This window comes from Pangasianodon hypophthalmus, chromosome 26, assembly GCF_027358585.1.
Source record: "Pangasianodon hypophthalmus isolate fPanHyp1 chromosome 26, fPanHyp1.pri, whole genome shotgun sequence".
NCBI classification, from domain to species: Eukaryota; Metazoa; Chordata; class Actinopteri; order Siluriformes; family Pangasiidae; genus Pangasianodon; species Pangasianodon hypophthalmus.
Window position 1 is genome coordinate 10,159,124 of NC_069735.1, and position 22,792 is coordinate 10,181,915.

The 22,792-nt window shown below is 39.0% G+C and overlaps 1 protein-coding gene across 1 annotated transcript in view; it reads right to left on the reverse strand.

Moving 5' to 3' along the window:
* The window catches only part of bcl9 (BCL9 transcription coactivator), a 102,385-nt gene extending 80,349 nt beyond the window's left edge, over nucleotides 1–22,036 (reverse strand). The window contains exon 1 of the mRNA XM_053230092.1: nucleotides 21,597–22,036. The gene's annotated coding sequence lies outside the window, so the exon portion shown is untranslated. The remainder of the gene's footprint in view (nucleotides 1–21,596) is intronic.
* Nucleotides 22,037–22,792: the final 756 nt, after the last annotated feature.

Sequence of the window (22,792 nt, forward strand, 5' to 3'; positions counted from 1 at the left end):
TTATAACTAATTACAATTTTAATTCCTTTTAACAGTGAGTAAAATAAATGTAATAAATGAATGTAATAAATTACATCTACAGATTATGCACTAAATCTTTCAAAACTATTGAAGCTTGCTTAAAATAGTACTCTAACACATTTCAACCTCATCTCTATCTGCAGCATCTGTAGTGTATACATTCTTACCACAAACAAGAATTTTGATGTTTCTCTGTTTATTGAAAAAAAAGAACATAAAACATTATTAAACAATTAAAAATTATAATGGATGTTTAATGGCAGTTGTTGAATTCTGTCAATAAATGTTTAAGCACTTTTGAGGAATGCTTACATGAATTTTCCAGTCAAAGATATTTATGCATTAAACTCTTATTCATAGTTAAGTGTGCACCATGAGGATTTGGTAATGAAATTGCACATACTGGTATTCAGACATCAGATGGAACTTCAGGCATAAGTGATATTCAGAAGATGTGCATGCAGGGTCCGAGTTTGAATTCAAGTTCAAGTCTGAACTTGAACTTAAGCACATTTTCATTGCTTAACAAGAAGACTGGATTTTTAATGGACGAATTTATGAACCACGCTGTTTGAGTGCTCGGTCAGATTATCCTTCAGTCGTGTTGTGTTAACAAAAATCGAATTAAACACTATCATTATTTTATATTACTGCATAAGAAGTGGACCCTGCCCAGATTAGCATGATCGGCATGTGCCTGAACAGTGACCAATTCTGAGCAACAGTGCTTTCAATTAATGATGTACACTAGCACGATGTGTTGAGCCAAATGCCTTTGATTATTGCGCATGGAGGAAAAACTCGCTCAACACGAGGCAAGAATATTTGATTTTCAAAAAAGGGATGTGGGTCACTCACCAATCAGTGATTTTGTACTTAACACTACTGATTGAGCCTGATCACTAAAGTCAGTGCAGTTTTCTGAAGATGAGAATTCATCTTTGGGCAACTGTGCTTCAAAAGGGTGTCGATGTAATCACTAACACAGGGGTCAACATCAAAAACTATGGAAGGTGAGACAACTAAACTGACAAGAGGTGACAAATGATGGCCCTTTTGGCTTTATCTAAAACAGAGGGGGCTGGGAGGAGGAGAAGCGGGAAGGGTGCTCTTTGACGTTAGGTGCTGACACTCCAATACTGAGTGAGTGCTGAGAGCTTTTCAGCTACAGTGGAAACGCTATTGATCGCAGCGCTGTCCTGTGCTGAGACGCTCTCAAAAAACGCTTTGTCTTCCTTTATTTAGCCAGACCCCTCTATGTGTGTGCGTTTGTGTGAGTGTGTAGGAGTGAGAAAGGAAGAAAATGGGTGTATTTAGAAGAGTAAGTTATGTGTGGGTGGCGTGGCCTATGTGTGTGTGTGTGTGTGTATGTGTGTGTATTATATGTGTGCGTTAGCAGGGGAGAATATACAGACAGAAAAGTAGACAGCAGAAAAGAAAGAGTGTTTGTGTGGGCGTGAGTAGGAAGGAGAAGAGGAGGGGTATACGACTAAGTGGCGTCTTGAGGCATTACGTTATCATATTACAAAATGAACTTTAATCACCCATATCATATACGTATTAATGGTGAACAACTAGGAATCCTCAAAGCTGGAATTAACTGAATAAATTAAAACATAATGAAAAATCTCCATCTCAATTCACTTACACAGCAAACAGTGCCAAATCACTAGCACTACAAGGACAGTGGAGATCATTTTGCCCATCTACAGTATAGTCACTAGCTTCTTTATTCAGGTTTCATTCTTACTTTTGGCTCATTCTTAGCGCAAAAGATGTTTGCAACATGGTTTGCAGCCAAGGATATTTTAGGGTTACTATGATATGTCTGTCATAATTTCATATTACTATAGTGGGCACAATTGAAACTGCCTAGATTTAAGGGAAAACTAAAATGAATTATTTATGAATGGACTTGCAGAAATGTTTGATGAGAGAACTATGCGACGCCTAAACAATATGATGTACAGTATGATGGCTACAGTAACATACTAACCACACTACAGGGATTTTTTTTGGAATTCATACCGTGAAAGCTTTTTTCTACAGTATAAAAACTGCAGTTATCAGTTATAAGATATGTGCTGTTTGATATAAGATTGTACCTTCATGGCCCACTTTTCTAGTATTTATGGTGCAATGTTGGTGTTTTCCAATATGACAGAATCTTTGGAAGTTTCTTTACAGTCAATGAATTACAAAGAAATATTTTCTTAGTAATTTATCAACACATCTGAGGAAAATGTTGATATTTTGTTGATATTTTGTCTTGTTTGCACTATCACCGCACTTTTGTACTGTTGCTATAAAAGACGTAATAACTAAACTGTTGACCTCTTATAATACGAACTACTTGTATGGCAGTTTTATGGTGGGCTTACCTTTCTACATTGAAAAAAAAAATTCATGAGAATTTGACTATAGTTACTCTAAAACACCACCATACAACCACGGTAGTATGTAAGGAATAAAACACAATAGGGCATGCTGCTGCACCACCATGACAAGGTGGTGGGATGCGATATTTACCACCCCGAAGTCGATTAATTTAGAAGTGTGTTTCCTCTTATACCACAACAATTTGCCAAAGATTACAAATTTTTCTTTTATTATAGAAAGTCACAATATCTGTGTCTAGTTATGTCTTATCAGCTATAAACATTCGTTCCCTCACTTTCTCTTGAAGACAGGAAAAACAGAGCTTGTTGCTGAGAAACTGCAAAGTGCAAAGTCCTCCATCCTTAGACATCCTTTCCTGCATCAGAAGACTTAAAGCATTACCTCTGATTGTTACAAAGTGCTGACATGGGAGACACCTTCCAAAAACGTTAATTGAACGTCTTTTCACAGAAATCTTTTCATATCGATGATTGTACATGTTTTTTTTTTTTGTTAACTAACATATTTTTCAATGTTTGTGGAGCCTCTGCTATACAAGTCCCTCTGAGATAACTGTTACTATAGAAACAACATATTAGAAGAGTACATTGATATAAACTTGTGATTTGTATTACAGCCAGAACAACTGTCAGAGCTGCTGTTGGGGAAAATTAATCAACACCTTCTGACCAATCGAGAAGTCAAGAGCACTTTGGTATAATTTATTTTAACATACTGTATAATAACCATAATTTACCATAATGTAACACAGTAAATCCATGGTGGTATCATAGTTAAGAGTTTGGTAATCATAGCTACCATGAAGTTCCCTAGTTCGTGGTAAGAGTTAAAGGATTGACAGGGTGAAGAGGACAGAAATTGTGGTATTAATTTTGTGATAAATAATGACAGTACTTTTTTTCAGCAATTGTACTTGACTAAATACAGTGATACATTCTGTGTATCGTGAAAATGTCTTCATGCACTGTGATGTGATACAGTATGTTTTGCCATATCACCAACCCCTTTCAAAAATTTACCAAAGACATTCACAACGCATTCACACAATTGATTCTCATTCCTTCTCAAGAGCTCCTGTCTGTGATGTTTTACTATGCTGCTAGTCTAGAGAACAAGAACACACACCACCTACATACACACATAACTCAGCCTCTGGGAAATACACACAGACGTTCCCCCATTAAAGCCCGTCTGTGCACTGTATACATGGCTCAGTGTTCATGCATCACTCTCCGCCTCTGTACCTCTGAAACCCACTTACAGATTTCTACCAAACAAACACACCCACATACACACGATTAAAAATGGCACACATTTTGGGAGGCAGCAGGATTTCGGAAGGTATCTTGTGACCTTGTTTGTAATTGTATGTGTCCCAGTTGATACTTTTTTTTAAACAATGTGCACTTAAGGATAAATGTCAGGTCTAGACTGGTACATTGAAGAGAGAACGAGTGTTACCATTTTTTTTAGTAGTGGAGTGGAGCCAGTCCTTCTTCAGGGAACCAGTGGACCTTTTAAAACGCCGAACTATTATATAATCAGTTGTGGGTGTTTAGATGTGAAAATAATAACACCTGTAATGCTTTATATTGCAGTTCCCCTATAACAGTATAAGAACCAGTGTAATTACAATGTACCAACACATGAATAAAAGTTTTTTATGATGTATTAAATATGGAAATACTGATAATTTCAACATACTGTATAGTAGCGTGTTCAATTATACACCTAAATTCCAAAATCTGTTCCCTTGTGATGACGTTTAGTAGGACTAAAACATGAGAAATTCACACCGGTCAATGCAAAAAAAACTTTTAATAATAATCTTTTAAGTTAGAGCTTGAGGCAGGTTTCATTATTTTATATACACTCACAATCCACTTTGTTAGGAACACCTGTACACCTGCACACATGTACACCTGTACACATGCAGTTATCTTATCAGCCAATCATGTGACAGCAGCGCAATGCAAAAAATCATGCAGATAGAGGACAAGAGCTTCAGTTAATGTTCACATCAAACATCACAATGAAGGAAAAGTATGATCTCTGTGACTTTGTTCGTGGCATGGATGTTGGTACCAGAAGGGCTGGTTTGAGTATTTTATAAACTGCTGATCTCTAGAGTTTACACAGAATGGTGTAAAAAACTAAAACCATCCTGTGTTTGGAGGGTCTGCAGGCTGAAACACCTTCTTGATGAGAGATCAGAGGTGAATGACAGGAGGTCTATAGTAAGTCAACTAACAACCGTGGTGACCAGAAAAGCATCTCAGAATGCACAACACATCAAACCTTGAGGTGGATAGGCTACAACAGAAGATCTGGAGCAAGGATCTGAAGCTATCATGAGCACAGACTCACCGAAACTGGACAGTTGAAGACTGGAAAAAGACCAGGTGATTTTTTTTTTCTAATCTTCAATTTCCAGTTTAGGTGACTACATTGATTTAAACTTTTAATTTTCTCAACACTTGAATATGTATTGAACGAGAAATAAATATATTGGTTTGTGTGTGGACATTCAGCTGGGCATAATTAAGAAAGCAATAAACACAATGAAGCATGCAGTTGTAGGAAAATAATCAACAATGTAGTGCTGAGATTTCTCAATGGAAAGTTAGCCTCTGGCTCCAGAAATGGCCTATGTGTATATAAGTGTGTGTCAATTGTAATAAGTTTCCAATGAATATGGTGATAACTGTACCAATTTAAGAATAACTTAAATTGCTCTTATTTTTCCTCTTTATTATGAAATTCCAAGAAAAAAAATGTTAAAATTAGTTTAAACAGTTCTTTTCGATTACAAAAAAATCTAAAATTCTCTTGTGTATCAAGTCATATCAGGAAAATGCCACCTGCCAATATTCTGAGGCTGTGCGTGTGTGTGTTGCATCTCAGTGGAGCAGTCACCAGCACAGCTGCGCAGATGCTGGTGTGATGTGCTAGGCTGAGCATAAGCATTTACTGCCATGCTTGAGAGAGTGCACACACACACACACACACACACACCGCTGTGCCACTGGCCACTGGGACAAACTGAGATGTATGAGACTAATAAGTCACACATCAACAAACCCATACACACAGGCAACAGACTGTGTATATATCTGTCGCCTGTGCGCACGTGCGTGTGTGTGTGTGCTGATGTATGTCTTATCAACACAGATTTTTTTTTATAGCAGTTAAGTTAATTGGCAGGTTATGGTCAGTTACTACTAAAGAACATTCTGTAATGGAATGATATTTTCCCTTCTGTACATAACTAAACGTATTCAGGGTTCAGTTAAGGACACATAGTGAGGATTTAATACCGAAAGTGTGCACATCAGTATTCAGATCTCAGATGTAACTATGGACTTAATCAATATTCAGAAGTTGTGGAGTTTATAAAACAGAGGCATGTCTCAGTTATATGTGATTCTGACCTTGGATTTAAGTGTATTTATTCTGTATGATATCGGCTTGAGCGAGGAGCAATATTAAGTCAAGCGCCACTGTCTGACCATTTGATGTAACTCCAAAATCTCATGCTATTTAATATGACACTATTCGTGAATTAATAATATTGTCCCTTTAAAGTTCATAAAAAGTTCACGAAAAGCATCTTAACAACTTTTGGACTTAAGCTGCCATCTCTAAATGAACATATAGAAAATGTGTTATAGGTTATGGCCATATTCCAAAAAAGTGTGCTAAAAATATGGCTCTTACAAAACCCTGCCCAAGAGTACTGTATGTAGTAAGCAGTATGAAAACAGAAATATTTCCAGTACACCAAATCCCCCCATAATTTCCAATTAAGTATTTTTGTGGTATAGTGCATTCCACAATATGGCACGATCATTTTAATATCAAAATCTGAAAAACCGCTGATGAAAGCAACAGCAACTGCAACTTGTAAAGACCATGTATACATTGTGATATGATTCCTTCTAAGTTTAACAAACCTAAACATTTACCTCAGGCTGTTAACTAATGCTAACAGACAAAGATTAACATCAACTAATTAGCTTGTTGCTGTTAGTTTTCCACTTACTGTCATGGATATACATCAGTTATTAATACATTTATTTAATTCAATATTTTTAATAGTAGGTAATAGATAAATAGTACTAACAAATATTTTAACCCTCTTTAATAAGTTGTGATGTCTTAATTGATACAGGACAGAAAATGAGCTATTTATGCTAGTTATGCCTTTAGTGTATTTACATTGCACATTTCATTACATTTTCACTGCCCTGAAGCTCTTCACTGTTGCCTCATTACACTGGTTTTGGTTTAACCAACAAAGGGTAACTAAAACTGGATCAAAGTAACTGAAAATATTCTGTGGAAAAATGAAGAAGCCTAAGCTAATTCTTCAGTAACCGCATCCACAAGCAAGGTATGTTCTGAGAGGGACTGAAAGGGAATCATTCCCCTTCCCCATCTATCTAAAACCAAATGACAGACATCATCTGCCATCGCTCTATTAGGTTTTCTTTCGATTAATGACGATGTGATATTGCTTAAATGTCAATTTTTCAATAACCCTCAGCAAATAAGTGAATGCTAATAAATACTAACACTAAATACAAGTGAATACTAATACTCGAAGTGAGTACTACAAGATTTCTTGACTGTTCTTAAGAATAAAACAGATATGATTACCACAATTACCCAGTGAAAGATGAAATTAACAAAATGGCAAACTTTAGTTTAGAATCATGCTAGTGTATGATTGGCAGTGTAAGTTTAATTTTAGCATTTGTCTCCTTGTGAAATCATCAATTCTATAAATTTTCTGGGAAAACTTGTTAATTAAGGTAATTAGGCTTTTTTTTTAACAAAAAATTGATGTAGCTATCTATACCCAAAATGGGCCTCATTTATCAAGCTGAATGTGAATGGATTTATTTAATAATCATTCATCCCAGCATTTACACAAGAAATTTGGTATTCATGAAAATCCCTTAAATTCGGAAAAACGTTCATATACTACTCATGCTCCTGACTTGATCAACTTCAATATCATATCATTTGCATGAATTACTTTAATTCTATAGTATATGGAATATACTGTCGCATTTTAAATAGCTTATTTATATTACATTTACAGCATTTAGCAGATGTGCTTATCCAGAGTGACTTATAGAAGAACTTTGGAGTTTCTATCAAAAACACAGCCTCATGATATTTCACTAGGTCAGCGACTACGAATACCATCGAGAACAATTTGTGAAAACCAGTCAATTTATATTATTGACGTTAATGAAAGAATACGAAAAATAAAGAAAGCAAGCCAACAAAAATCCATAAATTATGACAACTAAATAAAACTAATCAATCTAATAAGACATAAATAAAACTAATCATTCAATTATGACAAAAGAAATGGTTCTGTGTAAATGGTGGATGGGCCAGTCTGTCTGCATGTAACTGTCAGCTGTAAACAAATGCCTCAGCATACAGATTTAGCACTTATTTTTATTGGTAGTAGTATTATATATTATTAAATATTTTTATTGGCATAGAAGTGACTCAAGAATAATTTCCACTTCTGTCTTTCAGCCTTTACCCTGATTGTTCATTTTGTGCTCCCAGCTGTCTACGCACTTGAACTTTTATGGACTTTTGTGGGCGTCACTACGTGCAAATGAGCTGTGTCAGGAACATGCTTTGCACTTCATATGCACCTGAGCATGAAGAAAATCTGCGTTTCTGAAACTTGTAAATCTGGTGGAAATTTTTAGTTTGGTTTGGCTTACACTAACATTTAGACACAACTTTATTAAAAGATCGATAAATGAGGTTCATTGTTTTTACTAATCATTCCCCACTGTCAGAAAAAAAGTGCTAGAAAGGAACATGTGGTGTACCTTAAAATCTTTACTCTAAAAACTAATTACAGTCCATTTATCTAAACAATTTTAAATTTACACTATGTATCTCTATGTACATGTATATCCATGTTTCGAGGTGAAATATACATATCAATGGTACAAAACATGTACCCAATCTGACCACTATGTCCAAGTACATTTGATGGGAACCATGTGACTGTGTAGTACTATGAGAAGTACGTACTGATTCAGTATACAATTATGTCATTTCGAACACAGGTGTCATGTCACAGGTGTTGCTTGTTGAACCCGGCTGGTATTGTGAAAAGACCCCACAGTGAATGTTAGCTCTAACAACAGGGTGGCCTTCACAAGTGCCTGACTATAATAGGCCAGCCACCACACATATACAGGCACACAACAGATAATACTGCGTTGCTATGGGAGACCAGTCTCGAAGGTATGTTGGATTGAGGGAAGATGCCTCTGAGATCTTTTCTCAGTATCTGTCTGTTTTTAGGGATAATAATTTGTCTCTAAAGCAGTGTGACTCTTATAGAGTACACAATAAGATCTATATGCGCAGTAGAATCTGATCCGAGCTCAACATTCTTACACACTTCAGCTGTATCGTCCTTACATATCATCCTTACATACAGCTGTATCGATACAGCTTCTTGCTAAGCTGTCTGCGTAACTGTATTAATGGTATGTTATGGGCGACTCATGGCCTGAATTGCAGTGCGACAAGAAAGTCCTTTGAATTTTCCATTTGATTTTTTCCATTTTTTAGCCAGAAAAGTCCACTCTTTACCCCAAAATTGTGTTTTTTATACATAAATTCAGCCATAAATCTGACTAATATTTTCTCAATTTGTCAATATGACAGTGACATGGAGATGTTGGCTGCCAAAAACTGAAGAAGAAAAAAACACAAAACAACCCTTTAGAAATCCAAGTATATTTTGCAAGAAGCTTAAGGACATTGTTATGGAGGTGATAGAAAACAGACATAAATTTTTTTTGTCTTTTGAAAATTAAAAAACAAACCCACACCATGGGAATGTTCATTCTGTATTTTACACAAAGAGTTTATGGGTTATGAATGAGAAATAATTAATCGAAATTACAACATGCATAAGTGTGACTTTCAACTAGAGCTTGGTGATATAATACAATATTAATATCACAAAAAAATGTTGTCGCAATTAAATTTTTAAAGAGTATTGTGGTTATAGTCTAACACTGACTCATAAGTTATATGAAGGTTAGGGGTGGGGTTTGTTTCCCACCTTTTCCTATGACTCCTATGACAGTTTGAAATCATACAACAACCAACCCTCGTTCATTTGAATTCATAAGAATTTTTAATAAGAGCTGGTCAGTATCATGATTATTTATACAACACTGATTAATTACATTGTTACAATAACAGGTGATTGGCTGTTGAAATTTATTTTCTCTTTAGCAATTGTTTCATTTTTTGTCCTGTTCCTAATTAGACTGGACCATTGCAAAACAATTAAATATTGTGATAAATACTGTGTATCATGATTTTTTAAGACATACATTGCCAACCCTTACTTCTAGCAGTTTAAATCAGCAAGAAAGGATGCATAGTTTTTGAAGGAGTACGACGTATTTACTATGTCAGTATTACAGAGTGGCAACAAAGCAAGGTGATGTTTTATTGTCACACTTGCTGTATACCTAGTTCCTGGAAGAGTATAGTGACAATCAAGAGGTGCTTTCACACCATAACCACAACACACACATACACAGGCATGTACACACTAACACACCCTGTCTCTGATTCATGGGGGAGGAGTCATTAGTGTCTTTCCAGAAGCTTCTGTGGACCAATAAACAGCAGCAGTCAAGCAAGACGGATCTGAATTCATCACTGTCTCACTCTTCCTCTCTATCTCTCTCTCTTTCTCTCTCTCGCTCTCTCAATCTCCCTCCTTCCCTCCCTTTCTTTCTCTCCCTCTGTCTGTCTCACCGTCTCACTCTCCCCCACCCCCCATGCTTCGTTTTCTCTCTGTCTGTAGTTGCGAGCAGCTCCCTGATGAGTCACCTACCCCTCTGTCATCTGAACACGACCACTGCTGCAGAGAGAGGGAGAGAGAGAGAGAGAGGAAGAGCAAGTGGGGGAATGACAGAAAGCAAGAGAGTGGGAAGAGAGAAAAGAGAAAGAGAGGTAGCATCTTTTTTCTCTGTCACCTCTACAGTGTCCTCACACAGCATCCTCTCTCTCTCTCTCCACACACACACACACACACACACACACACATGCCACCCAAACTCTAAAAACATCACCATCAAATTTCAAAATGCGCATTTCATTTTTCCATTCGCCTCTCTATCTCTCTCTCTCTCTTCCTCTATCTCTTTTTCTGTCTGTCTCTCTGTGTGTCTCTCTCACACATGCTCTTTCAGAATCAAATTTCTAAGATCCTGCACGTATCAAATTCGTTGTGTCGCTTTGTGCATAAAGGAACGGAAGGGAGCACAGCAGAGTCATCTAAAATACCGGTGAAACGGAAAGCATACTCCTCCAGCAGAGCGGCTAAATTATGGAAATAGATAAATAAATAATCATAAAGCTCTTGGTATCATTTCCACACAACTGTGACTAATCAGTGGTGTATGCGTGGGAGTGTATGTGTGTGTTGAGGAACAGGAGCTGGTGCACATGTGGTGCAGGAGCGATATATATATATATATATATATATATATATATATATATATATATATATATATGCTGCTATATATATATATATATATATATATATATAGTGTCTTTTGTTTGCTCAGTTGCATAAAGCTCATAAAAAGCTACTTTAAAAGCCCTTTTACAGCAGTTACAGGCCCAAGTGGCTATTGTTACTATTCTATTATAGTGAACTTCAAACATTCAGGGAATATTTTGGACTGAAATTGCAGCACAGCAACAACGGTACTCAATAATGAGTAGCTTAGCAACAAACCATCCAGCGGACAATAGCGAGTAGAGTTAGCAAAACAGCGATTAGTGTGGCCAGTGTTATAGATTTAATCAAGCAATGTGTCTGTATACTAACTGACCTAAAGCCAAATACTGCTATAAACTAATTTAAAAGTAGCAAAGAGGCACTTTACACTGTTGACAGTGTGAGCGGCCATGTTGATTTGACGTCACTCCATAAACAGGGAAGGAACTGGTAGTGGAGAAAACTACCGCAAGTTAACAAGTTGAATTTTCTGTTTTTTTACTGGGTGTAGGTGAGGAATTGCAAGTTGCAACTTTGCCTCGAACACAGCATTAGCAACAAAAGAAATGAGACAAAGCTGGTGGGAATATCAACATTTTCCCCAGAGGTATTGGTAAATTAGACAAAATAAGACAAAATTCTGTATAGCTGCAATTACACTGTAATTACACTTAGCATCAACCACAAACTTCCATAGGTTCAGCCATATTGAGAAACATCAACATTAAAACAGTAAACACATAATGCTATAAGAACAATTTAGTCTCTGCCATTGTGAATATCAGAAAAAGAGGCTGTTTTATGTGGAATCTTCTCATAAACATGTTGAATACAACCCAACATTATTGTAGCATTGATGTTATGATTTAAAAAAAAACAACGCTAAACTGGCACAGATGTCTTTCAAGTTTTTCCCAACTCACTGTTTCCACTACAGAACATTCAAATCAAAACTCTCTGCATCATGTCTGCAAGAAACACAGAGCATCCGGCTCATACTGTCCAGACTAGCATTCCCCACTTTCAAATGGACAATCACAGGAAGCACTGCAGACATGGACCACACTGGCCTGATGCCACCTAATATCCCTTTCCTCTAACAGGCCTCAATTTATGGCCACACATCCCTATTCCTAACTTTTTTTTTTTTAACAAAACCGGTCCTGACCCCTGGCAGCAACACCTGCCTGGCCGTACCTGTCTGGTAGAAGGATCCAAGTCCCCAAGAGCAATGGAAGAATAAGGAGATGGAAGCTGCATCTCCCACATGCCCAATAGCTCTCATCAGCCTGAGAGATTCTTTCCTGAAGACACGGTGAAATTGGATTCCTGTCACCCGAGGCATGAAGCACTAGCGGCAAAGTGCGGCAGGTAAAAAAAAAAAAGGTGGAGCAGAGTGATGGCCACACTGCAAGAGCTAGTGAAGCCATGGTGCAGTTCTTTAGTCAGGCAGCATTTGTGCTAATGTTGTGTGGTGTTATGTGGTGTATTTTTGACTAATTTAACCCTTCAAGTGTTTCACCACCTGATATCTTTGGTTCTTAGCTACTTCACACAGAATTTAAGCCAAATTGATCTACAAGCAGCCAACAAATACAAGCAATACAATATAAATATTCTGTATAATAATAAAATTAATGATATTTGTTAATATTTTAATAATTTGCACAAAGTATGGTTCTTCCGACCATGAGCACAGATACTTTGTCAGGAACTAGATTAGCAAACACATACTAAGCTACATATTGCTGAATGCAGCAATAATTTACACTTAATTGTATACTGTTGTTTTGTCAACCAGGTATCTAACATAACTATTTCATTTATATAAATTGGCATATTATGTATTGTAGGGGAGGAATACAATGAAAGTAGGGGGTCTAACTGAAAAACAAGGGTCAAGGTAGCTGAGTGAAAATCAAGTTATAGCTCACTAGTGACCTGAGGTATTCATTTTACGGGTTAACACTATCTAGCCAGCCAGCCACAAACCTAATGAAATCACATATGCTCTGAAGGATTGAAGCTAAGTGAGAACTTAGACTGTTTGAATGAAACCTAAACAAACTGTCTAGGCTGCTGTTGTGAAGCTAATGAAGTACATTATCTAGTAAAACAGAGGACATGTCAAATCAAATCACCTTTTTGCTCATCAGGGGATTCAGACATTTTCTAGCATATCCCAATATAAAAGTAATGAAGCATGGAACATTTGTTCCGTATTAACATGCTAAAATGTAGGGGGTGAATGTGTGTTCTAAGCAACCTAATGTATCCAAGAGCACATTCCCAATCCCTACATTAAAGTAAATTCACATAATAGCCAAATTCCAGCATTAATATACAAATATAATTTATTGCTAGTAATATTTAAATTTTTTTTGTTAGGGTGATGTGTAATCGTCTGGAGCGGTTGAATGTCTTTTCTCTTTATGAGCTTCTCTTTTCATTCACATTAATTTAATGAATGGTAATTCTCCACATACTGTATATTTATCGTAATATTTGGTGAGGGTTTTGCTTGATTCATAAAATTAAACTTGATTTTAGGTTAAAAAAAATTCTCCAGAATCTCCTAGCATTCACTAAATTTGTAGCATATTTGCAATTGCTATGAGCAAGAATTTCAACATATTTCTCTGTACTTTGTGGAGAATGGCAAGCCTGTTTACTGCAAACCCACTTACAATGAAAGTGTTGGGGCAGATGATAAATGTTTAAATTACAATACACCACATAATCATATAATATAAACTATAACCATTACACTCCAACCAATATAGAAAAAAAAAATTTAGTCATTTAGCTGAAATTTTTCTATGGTGTTGTGGTATCCATTCTGAAATATTCCTTTAAATTTTCCAATTTCAGCTGAAGATATTTATTGCGAAGGTACTGCATAAAATATCGCATATTTAGCTGACTTTCACACAATACGCCACTGGGTGCAAAACGTGCCACGCACAACTCAGGCTAACACAATGGATGTGTTGTTCATTATGTAAACACAGCTCTGAAGGTTGGTTACCAGATGATTGATGGCCAAGGTTGAGCAAAAGATTGCAGGTTGAAATTAACCTAGGAGAAGCTATTGTCAAAGTAAAATTAATTACGCATGCTGTCTTTGAGAGGAAACGTCCTCACTCTTCTCGAGTGTGTCTTCTCTATACATTAATTGTCTGATTATTATGAAGTGAGCAGAAGAATTTGTTGCTGTAATGAAGTATCTGTTGAAGAACAGCTTAGATCTGAGAGTCTAAAGAGTCTGGGAAAGGAGGAGAGAAGGAGGAGGAGAGCTCAGGGTAAGGGAGGTGTAGATGAGGGGAGGGGGAGTGTGAGCATCAATGATGATTACACACCAGACGCAGAAGCATGCAACCAGCAATGCCATGGCAACAACACTCTACTTCTTCACCAATCCAGGCAGGTGATCCACTTAGGAGATAAGTGATCTCTCCGTTTCACTTGTGCTGTGGCTCGGTGTCACTCTCGCACCTTGGATCACTCTGCTTTTTATGTTTGTTTCTATGTTTCCTCATCTCTCTTTCTTTATCTACATCCAAATTATTCTCTCTATTCCACATCTTTGTGTCTCTCTCTCTCTCTCTCTTCCCCTCCCCCTTCTTCGCCTCTCTCTCTTTCTTCATCTGTAACAGCAACCCATTCGTTGCATCAAATGAAATCACTGTTGCTGTCAGTGCTGAGATTCACGCTGAGGCCATTAGGCTTGCAACACACCGAGTTGTGTGTACACAACCGTCACAGGTGCTTGGAAACAGGGTCCAAGATGGCAGCCATGTGAGCCATACACTCAGAAGCCAAGATGGCAGCGAGACCTTCTCGTCTCCAAGTCTCTGTCGTCGTTGGTGCTTAATGAACCAATTTCTACCTGGGAAACAGGTGTGTTCACTCCGAAGCCAATGTGTGACATGTGGTAGGTGGTAGAAATCAAAATCTGCAGGATTCTTGAGAGCCTGAGTTGGGCTCTATTGCTCTAACTGCAGTGACTGGAGCCAAAATGGCTCCAGGTGGAGTAACAATAACTTGAACCAAGATAGCACCCAGTTTAGCATGTCTGGCTTGAAGTAATGAGCCTCTGGTCTTAATGAGAACGACTCAGACAGTCTGGACAAGGTCTGTTTTTGATGAAATTGGATCCGAACACATACTACAGTCTCTGGGACAGATGGGGAAGAAATTAGGAAGAGTTACAGGGAAAAAAAACGAAGATAAATACGAAAAGCACAACCACCTGGAAGAGAGATAAGCCAAACCCAAATATATGTGTCACATGACTAGTCTGCATTACTCAAGCTGTACAGGACCGGCCCTTAGCCACTCAGCTGAGGCCAGGTTTGATTTCCTTTAAACAATACTTGGCTAACAATAAACAAAACGTAGTCACAATAGTTAGCAGATCTCATTTGCTAACTACTGAAGTCAGGTTTATGTCAGAAGTGCTTCTGAGAATGGAAACAAACTTCCAAAATCTTTTTTCAGGGTCTTGGTTATGCTTAGACTGTGCATCAAACACCACATTTAGATGGACACGAGAGTGTTACAGTTTTCAGTGTGAACTCATCTGTGGAAGATAATATAGAATCCTACTATATTGGCAATTTGGGGCAAGATGGTTTAAAGTGGTAGTTAGCTAAGCTTAAAATTACTCAACAAAACAGGGTCTGTAAACACTGACTCCTTAGGAAATAGCATTGCACTGACTTTGAAGACAAAAGTCCAAAACTACTACTTGGTCGATAAAAGTAGTTTAACTCTGGCTTTTGTTACAGAGAAAAGAGACACTAAGGAGACAAGAGCCTCCCACTCTGACAATGCAAATGACCAACCACGTTTATAAACTGACTGTCTCAAATGAAACCCTTTAATAATTAATGCAGTGGTATTAACATTTTTCCCATTCAGCAGCACTATATTGCTCCTAAAAGCTCTAAAATTTTGCTTTCCTGTCGCAAGCAGGTTTATAGAGGTGCATATACATGGAAGAGTCGTAGCCAATAAGCTTTCACCATTCAAGATACTGAAGTTTGTGACCAGCAAAGTGTACAAAAAAATATCAGATGATTTGTGAGCTGTAGGTAGAGCAACTGAGGCCGAGGCTACAATTGGCCCAACACTGATTTTTGGACAACCTCCCTTCATTCATCGAATCAAAGCTCCCAGTTCTCACACCCTTTGTAAGTCAGTACTGGGTAATTGCTGCAGAGTTTGGTGCAATGTTTTGGATTTTTGTTTTGACTTTTCTGAAACCTCAAGGCCACAATTGATCTGGAATCCATCCCAGGAACACGATGTAAGGTGGGACCCTGGATCGGACACCTGTCCATTGCATGGATACAAAAATCACATGATCATTTACATTGTAGCCAGTCTGCCAATCAGCTGTTTTTTGGATAGTAGGAAGAAACCTGAGAACCCAGTGGAAACGCATGAAACTCTGCACAGCCAGGAACCTGAGCTCAAGATCTAACTGAGGAACCTGAATCTGTGAGACAGTTATCATCAAGGCCTTATGATGGCTGTTATTGAGAGTGTCTTTCACAGCCACCTGATCTGTCCTTTCTCTCATCCTGTTTCTATATATTTCCCTCAACCTTCCATCAGGAGAACAGAGGTCAAGGACAAATACTGATTGTTGTCCGGGTAGTACTGGAGTTCACACCTCGATCTTAATATTAATTATTGGTGTACACCACTCATTGTTTCATCCCACCTCCTCTTCAGCTAGCTTCTAGAAATTGCTTAGCCATAAGCCATGGCAAATTTTTCACCACTTTGAGCAGAAATCCATGGCGATTACGAGGCCAATCGATGGCCTGAGTCTCCAGCCTAGCAGGGCTGCTAAGCCCATCAATGATCAACGCAGGGAAGGAGGAGGGGAATGGACCGGAACGAGGGAATGAGAAAGAGACAGACAGAGAATAAATGAGAGGTAGCTTGATTTCCCCTCCTTCACCAGCTTCAGTAGTAAGCTGCATTGAACCTCAAACCTTCGTGTGTGAGGGGGTACTGGTGAAATCATTTGTTGGTGAATGTGAGAGGTAATGTCCTCAATCACTGACAGAGTGTGGAGAAAGCTGTGATTTGCAGGAGGCAACAGTAAGGAGTACAACATGCCAGGGGAAGAGAGAAAAACATGAAACGGACCCATTCAGACTAGCCAAACATCTGCTGCAGAGACAGTAAGAGAGACGGTAAGGAGAGAAGAAAGATTAAGAGAAGCAGCGTAGAGGTTCCTCCATCTCCTACTGCCTGGGTGTGAGTGACACGCTGTGGCTGAGGCTTCAAAGGGAAAGCAAATTACACCCCCAGTTTTTGCTCAGATCACACACGATGTCGGTCTGATCACAGCACAAATACGTTCGAGTCCCAGGCGGTTGTCTCAATTGAACTCACAGCACATCCAATCGAGCTTAAGCCTTTAAAAGAGGAGAGTGTAGAACCAATACAATTTTTGTTCTATCCAGTCAGACAAATGCCCAGAGTTAACAGATTTACATCACATGGTGCTGTGTGTTTCCAAAATGTTTTCATTTCATTCCATTTTGATGGATTTCACGTCATTCTTTTCCACTTTCTTTTCCAGTCTTTGTTTTCAGAGGTCAGTGAAGAACACATGAATGCTGGGATGGAAACTACCACATACATGGGTCACGAGTGCCAGCACTCACTATGTTAATGACATTTTGTTTTCTTTAAAACACATGATGTATATTTGTCAGTCACGCACACACTCAGTTCAAATAAGAGACCGTATGATGAAGCAAGTTTGTCACTATGACAGAGATGTATGTATTAAACATGGTAAAAAAGCGCAATCTGTTGCTAATCGATGAGCTTTTTTGGCTTTCAGGAAAGGAAAGTCCAACTGATGTCCTTTTTTATCTCAAACTAAGTTCTTTACATCACGGCACTGTGATGCAGCTGTGCCTGAATTTACGCCTCCGCCATGCCATCACAGCTATGCTGACTACACCCGTCATCCTCACTAGACATACAGTCCTGAGCTCGCCTCATAAAGCATTTCTGTCTGTCTTTCTCACTCTGTCGCTTTCTCTCTCTCTCTTTCTGTCTTTCTCCCTCCCTCCTCTGTCATGACATGAATACAAATGTGCTTTAAAAACCCAAGACATCATCGTCCCCCCTTCCCCCTCTCCAGCCCTCCCTCTCTCCATCCATCTATCCATCCATCCATCCCTCCTTCCCTCCCTTCATCGTGGTATGATAGGCACCTTTAACTGAATTTACAATCATCTTGGCACAGAGGCAAACACACAACACCTCTCCTATTCAAAAAGTTATTAGCCCAGAGAATGTGCTGGATTAATTCAGAAACCCGCATACCAGCACAGAAGGAGGCTTTTTGAATGGAGAGAAATAGACTCTCTCTCACTCTTTTCTCTCTCACCTCCTTCATTATTTTGGCGATTGAATATCTCTGCCTACCGACTAAGATCTGCCTATGCCTCCGTGAGATAATGAAACAATTATGACCGTGCGCCGGCGTATCCTGGCATTAACTAAACTGTCATCTAACTAAATGCGTTTTATGTTTGCTGTGGGTTATTAAGCATCGCTGTAACATGGCCATAATTTATGCATTGGATATTTGACAAGTGTGAAGAATAAATGCATTTATTTTCTCTGGAGCCCTCTCCATGGAAGAACATTCCTCCTTTTTGAGGATCAAATCCCTCACTTCCTCTTTCCTGCTCCTTTTAGCAGCAGATCTCTGGGGCGTCTCATCCTCCATTATTTACTTCTGTCTCGCTCTGTCTCTAATTTTGTTCTGTTTGTCTCAAACTGTGATTAGAAGGAGGAGTAGGGGGAGTGTGTCATGAGGCTACTGAAGCCTTGTTAGTTGTCTGTATTGGGTCACACCACTGGAATTCAGACTAATCATGGACAGATTTTGCACGAGGCCGGTACGCTGTATATTGTGTTTCATAGGCATTTCATTAAAAACAATTATTAAAAAAAATAGAATGCTGCTGTTAGATATCATATACCTCTCATGCTTTCATTAGCAAAATTATTAGCATATTATTATTACAATATTATTAACTTTTTTAGACACTCATTAAATGTGCACAAAATATTGTCACATATTAAGATTGCCTAATATTGTGTAAAGTACAGCAATGGTTAAAGACTGCAATAATATGCAGTACCGTTTCATTTCTAAATGGTACTTCACACTAATACAGATGTCTTGTATTCAACATATTATCGCAATGATGTGGAACACACAGCTAAAGTTAACTCATTATTAGTGTATGGTTGAGGCTTACTTTGACCAAAATGATTTTATTTATTGGACCACATGAATGCCAGAGAAGTCCCTTTTATCTCATGTTGCTAGAAGTGGCATTTGGGATTGGCAGCATTTTTGGCCCAGGGCTCTTTCCCATTCAGCTGGTCCAGCATCTATTGCTAAGAGTCTCTGCCAAACTCTAGACAGACCTCAACTTGTCCCCTTAGTAAACAAGTAAACAAGTAAGCACTCACGTCAGACATTAGTAAACAAACGCCACCATTACAAAGCAAAGGGTTTGGCTAATGCATCAGCATATCTGAGACTTTTAAAAGCCTATTGCTATAATTGGAGCTTCAGACTCATGTGGGCAGAGATCACATCTGATTCACTTCCACCAAATGCCCACGCTTGAAGCTGAAACTTCTTTTGGTTTTGACAAAAGGTCAAAGGTTAAGGACTCAGGACACCCTCAAATTCCATTAAGGAGACTCGACTCATCTAATGGCACGCAGGAGTTAGTCTTAAAAGCTTTTGGAGTCATTTCTCTGTGTTCTGTGTGGGGTTAAAAAAAATTCGCAGCTAGAATCTTTTCTTTTCTCACTTTAAAGCATACTGGAAAACCCTTTCAATAAGTGTGTGATACATTTAAACTTCACTGATAATAAAGCTTAAAACTTTTCACCACATCGAAGCGAATGACACTATCACAAGCCTTATTTATATCATTTAAGGTAAATTCGGATTTTAGCAGGAGTTTGCTGAAGCTCGCTGCTTTGAAACTCAAAATTTGAAGATATTCAGCAAATACCTAAAATGTCCACACCCAAACCAGATGAATGAGTGCTACTACACCTGAGTGCCTGAACTGACAGGCAGTTAGAGAAACCACCTCATCCTCATTGGATTGATGTTGGTGGTCCATATTTTTTTTCCTACCGTTTATGAAAGCTGTAGTGCCACAGGTGAGCAGATATTTCATTTATAGCTGCCAGAAAGTGAACAGAATTTCTCCAAGTAAAAAAAGTGTTCTGATATTTTTTTAAATTAGTGATGCCAACTTTAAAGATAAAATAGATGATATTTTCATGCTTCTTCTGTAGCCTGGGTAGAGCTGGTTAGTCATATGGTTGACCGCATGGGTTAAAATGAGTCCTGTCCACACACAATTGGATACATATGTTTGGCAAAAAGTATTTTATTCATGATAAAGTGCTCAGTGCAAGGGAACAGCTACAAAGAGCAAAACTCAGGACATGGCAAGTACAGTAATGATGCACAATTTGGACAGATTTATTATACACCTTCGGTTTTTGCAATACACCTCTTGACTTCTGTGTAATATTTCTAAATTTTACTATTTGTTGATTTTGGAGGCTCTTGAACAATATACTTTTCTTCTTTCTGCTTCTCTCTGGTTAATTCTTCGCATTCACTCACATCAGATACAAGAACTTGCCTGAGCAGTTTTACTAAAATTGGTTACACAGTAGACTGAATGTATGTCTGTGTGTTGTATTTCTAATGACAGGCTAGAGATGACGAGATGATGGGCGAACCTTTCAGACAGTCAGAATGAGCGTGTGTGTGTGTATGTGTGTGTGTGTGTGTGTGTGTGTGTGTGAGAGAGAGAGAGAGAGAGAGAAAGAAAGAAAGAGAGGGAACCACTGCAGGTTTTCGGAACAGCTGGTGGAGTGAAAGCAAACTGCAACCGCCATGCTGGGTACAGACAGAGAACCCCCCAGGCAGAATAGAACCACCCCCACCCCAAAACACACAAACATGCACACACAAACACACACACACTCACACACACACTGCCACAATCACTGCAATTCACCTGCTGCCAAGAGCGACAATTCTGCCACACATGAGGAGAAAGAAGCAACACCACAGCCACACACCAGGTCCCTATCTTTAAAATATCATCCAGCATACACATAAACACACACACACACACCAGCGGTACTCCTGATGTGAGCGAGAAAGTAGATAGGTGCACTGTTGGCATAGTGAGCCAATAGACTATCCAATGACACATTCCAAACTATCTCTCTTTCCATCACACACACACACACACACACACACGCATTCTAATGAACTAAGAATAACATTTCCATTGCTGGTGTGTAATAGTAGGTGAATATACACACACACACACACACACACACACACACACACTTTAACTTGAGTCCCATTTAAAGTCTCCCTCTCCTCAACCCAACACCCCCTCAACCCTCCACCCCCAAAAGAAAAAAAAAGAGGAAGAAAAGAAAAAAGAGAGAGCTGGCATTGAAGAAAAAGACACAGCCTACTCACCCTCTCTCTCTCTCTCTCTCACACACTCTCTCTCTCTCTTTCAGCCCACTGCGAGACTGCAGCTTCTCCTCCTCTTTCTCTCGCTTCACTCCCTTTCTTTTCGGGCCCCCTCTCACACGCAGAGCCGACACAAAAACGTGAACGGGACCGTTCGGGTTTTCATCGTTTGTCTCCTCAGCTATTTCTCCCCGAGCTTTTGTCCCCCTCCCCTTTGTCCACGCCGGCCCAGAGGAGAAGAAGAAGAAGTAGAATAAGTAGAAGAAAAAAAAGTGCACACACACATCCACACAAAGGGCTTCTCTTCCCTGCAATCCTCGGTCCCCTTCAGCATCTAGACGCTAGGACAACATCAAAGCAACTTGGGGGGAACACTTGAGGGGCCTATTGTCTCCGGTCTGATCTGTTTTTCTTGCCGCCGTCCCCCCCTGTCGTTTTGCCTGCACTTGGTACAGTCCAGGCATTCACGCCAAGTAGCTTTCACACATGCAGGGGGAGGCTTGTCTCAGGCAATTGCTGACAAGCTACAAACAAGGCGGCCACCCCCCCTCCTTCTTCCCAGCATACACACACACATACACACACACACACACACACTCTCATGGACATATGTACCCACACCACACACACATATGCACACACACACACTCCTTTTTTTGAGTGCATGAAGACACCCGTTCAAACCACCATTCAGCTCTCACTTGCTTTCTCTGTGTGAGCTCCTTAAAACCTGATGTGTTAACACACACACATACACACACACATACACACTTCTGCTGGGGCTTTGGGGTCACCACTGCTCTCACTTTCTCTCTGCTCTTCTCCCTCTCTCACAGTTTTCTCAGAGAGGGAGAGAAAAAAGCCCAGAAGACGAGGGGGGCGGGAGGAAAAGTGAGAACAGGAGGGGGGTTGGGTGGGACGGTATCCATCCTCTCATCTGGGTTTTCCAGCTCAAGCCTGGAGAAACAGAGAGGGAGAGAGAAAAAAAGAGGGGGTGGACTAGGGGCTGCGAAAGAGAGAGAGAGAGGAGAAGGGGGGAGGTGTGGATTTAGGAACAATGGGCCACAGACCCCGATATGAGAGATGAAAGTGGAACGTCTGGCCTAACTTTTAGGTTCTGACTCATTCAAATGTGAAGTGTTAGTTTAACCTCTACACGATCATCTGTGTAGAGACGTGATATCTAATATAGAATATTT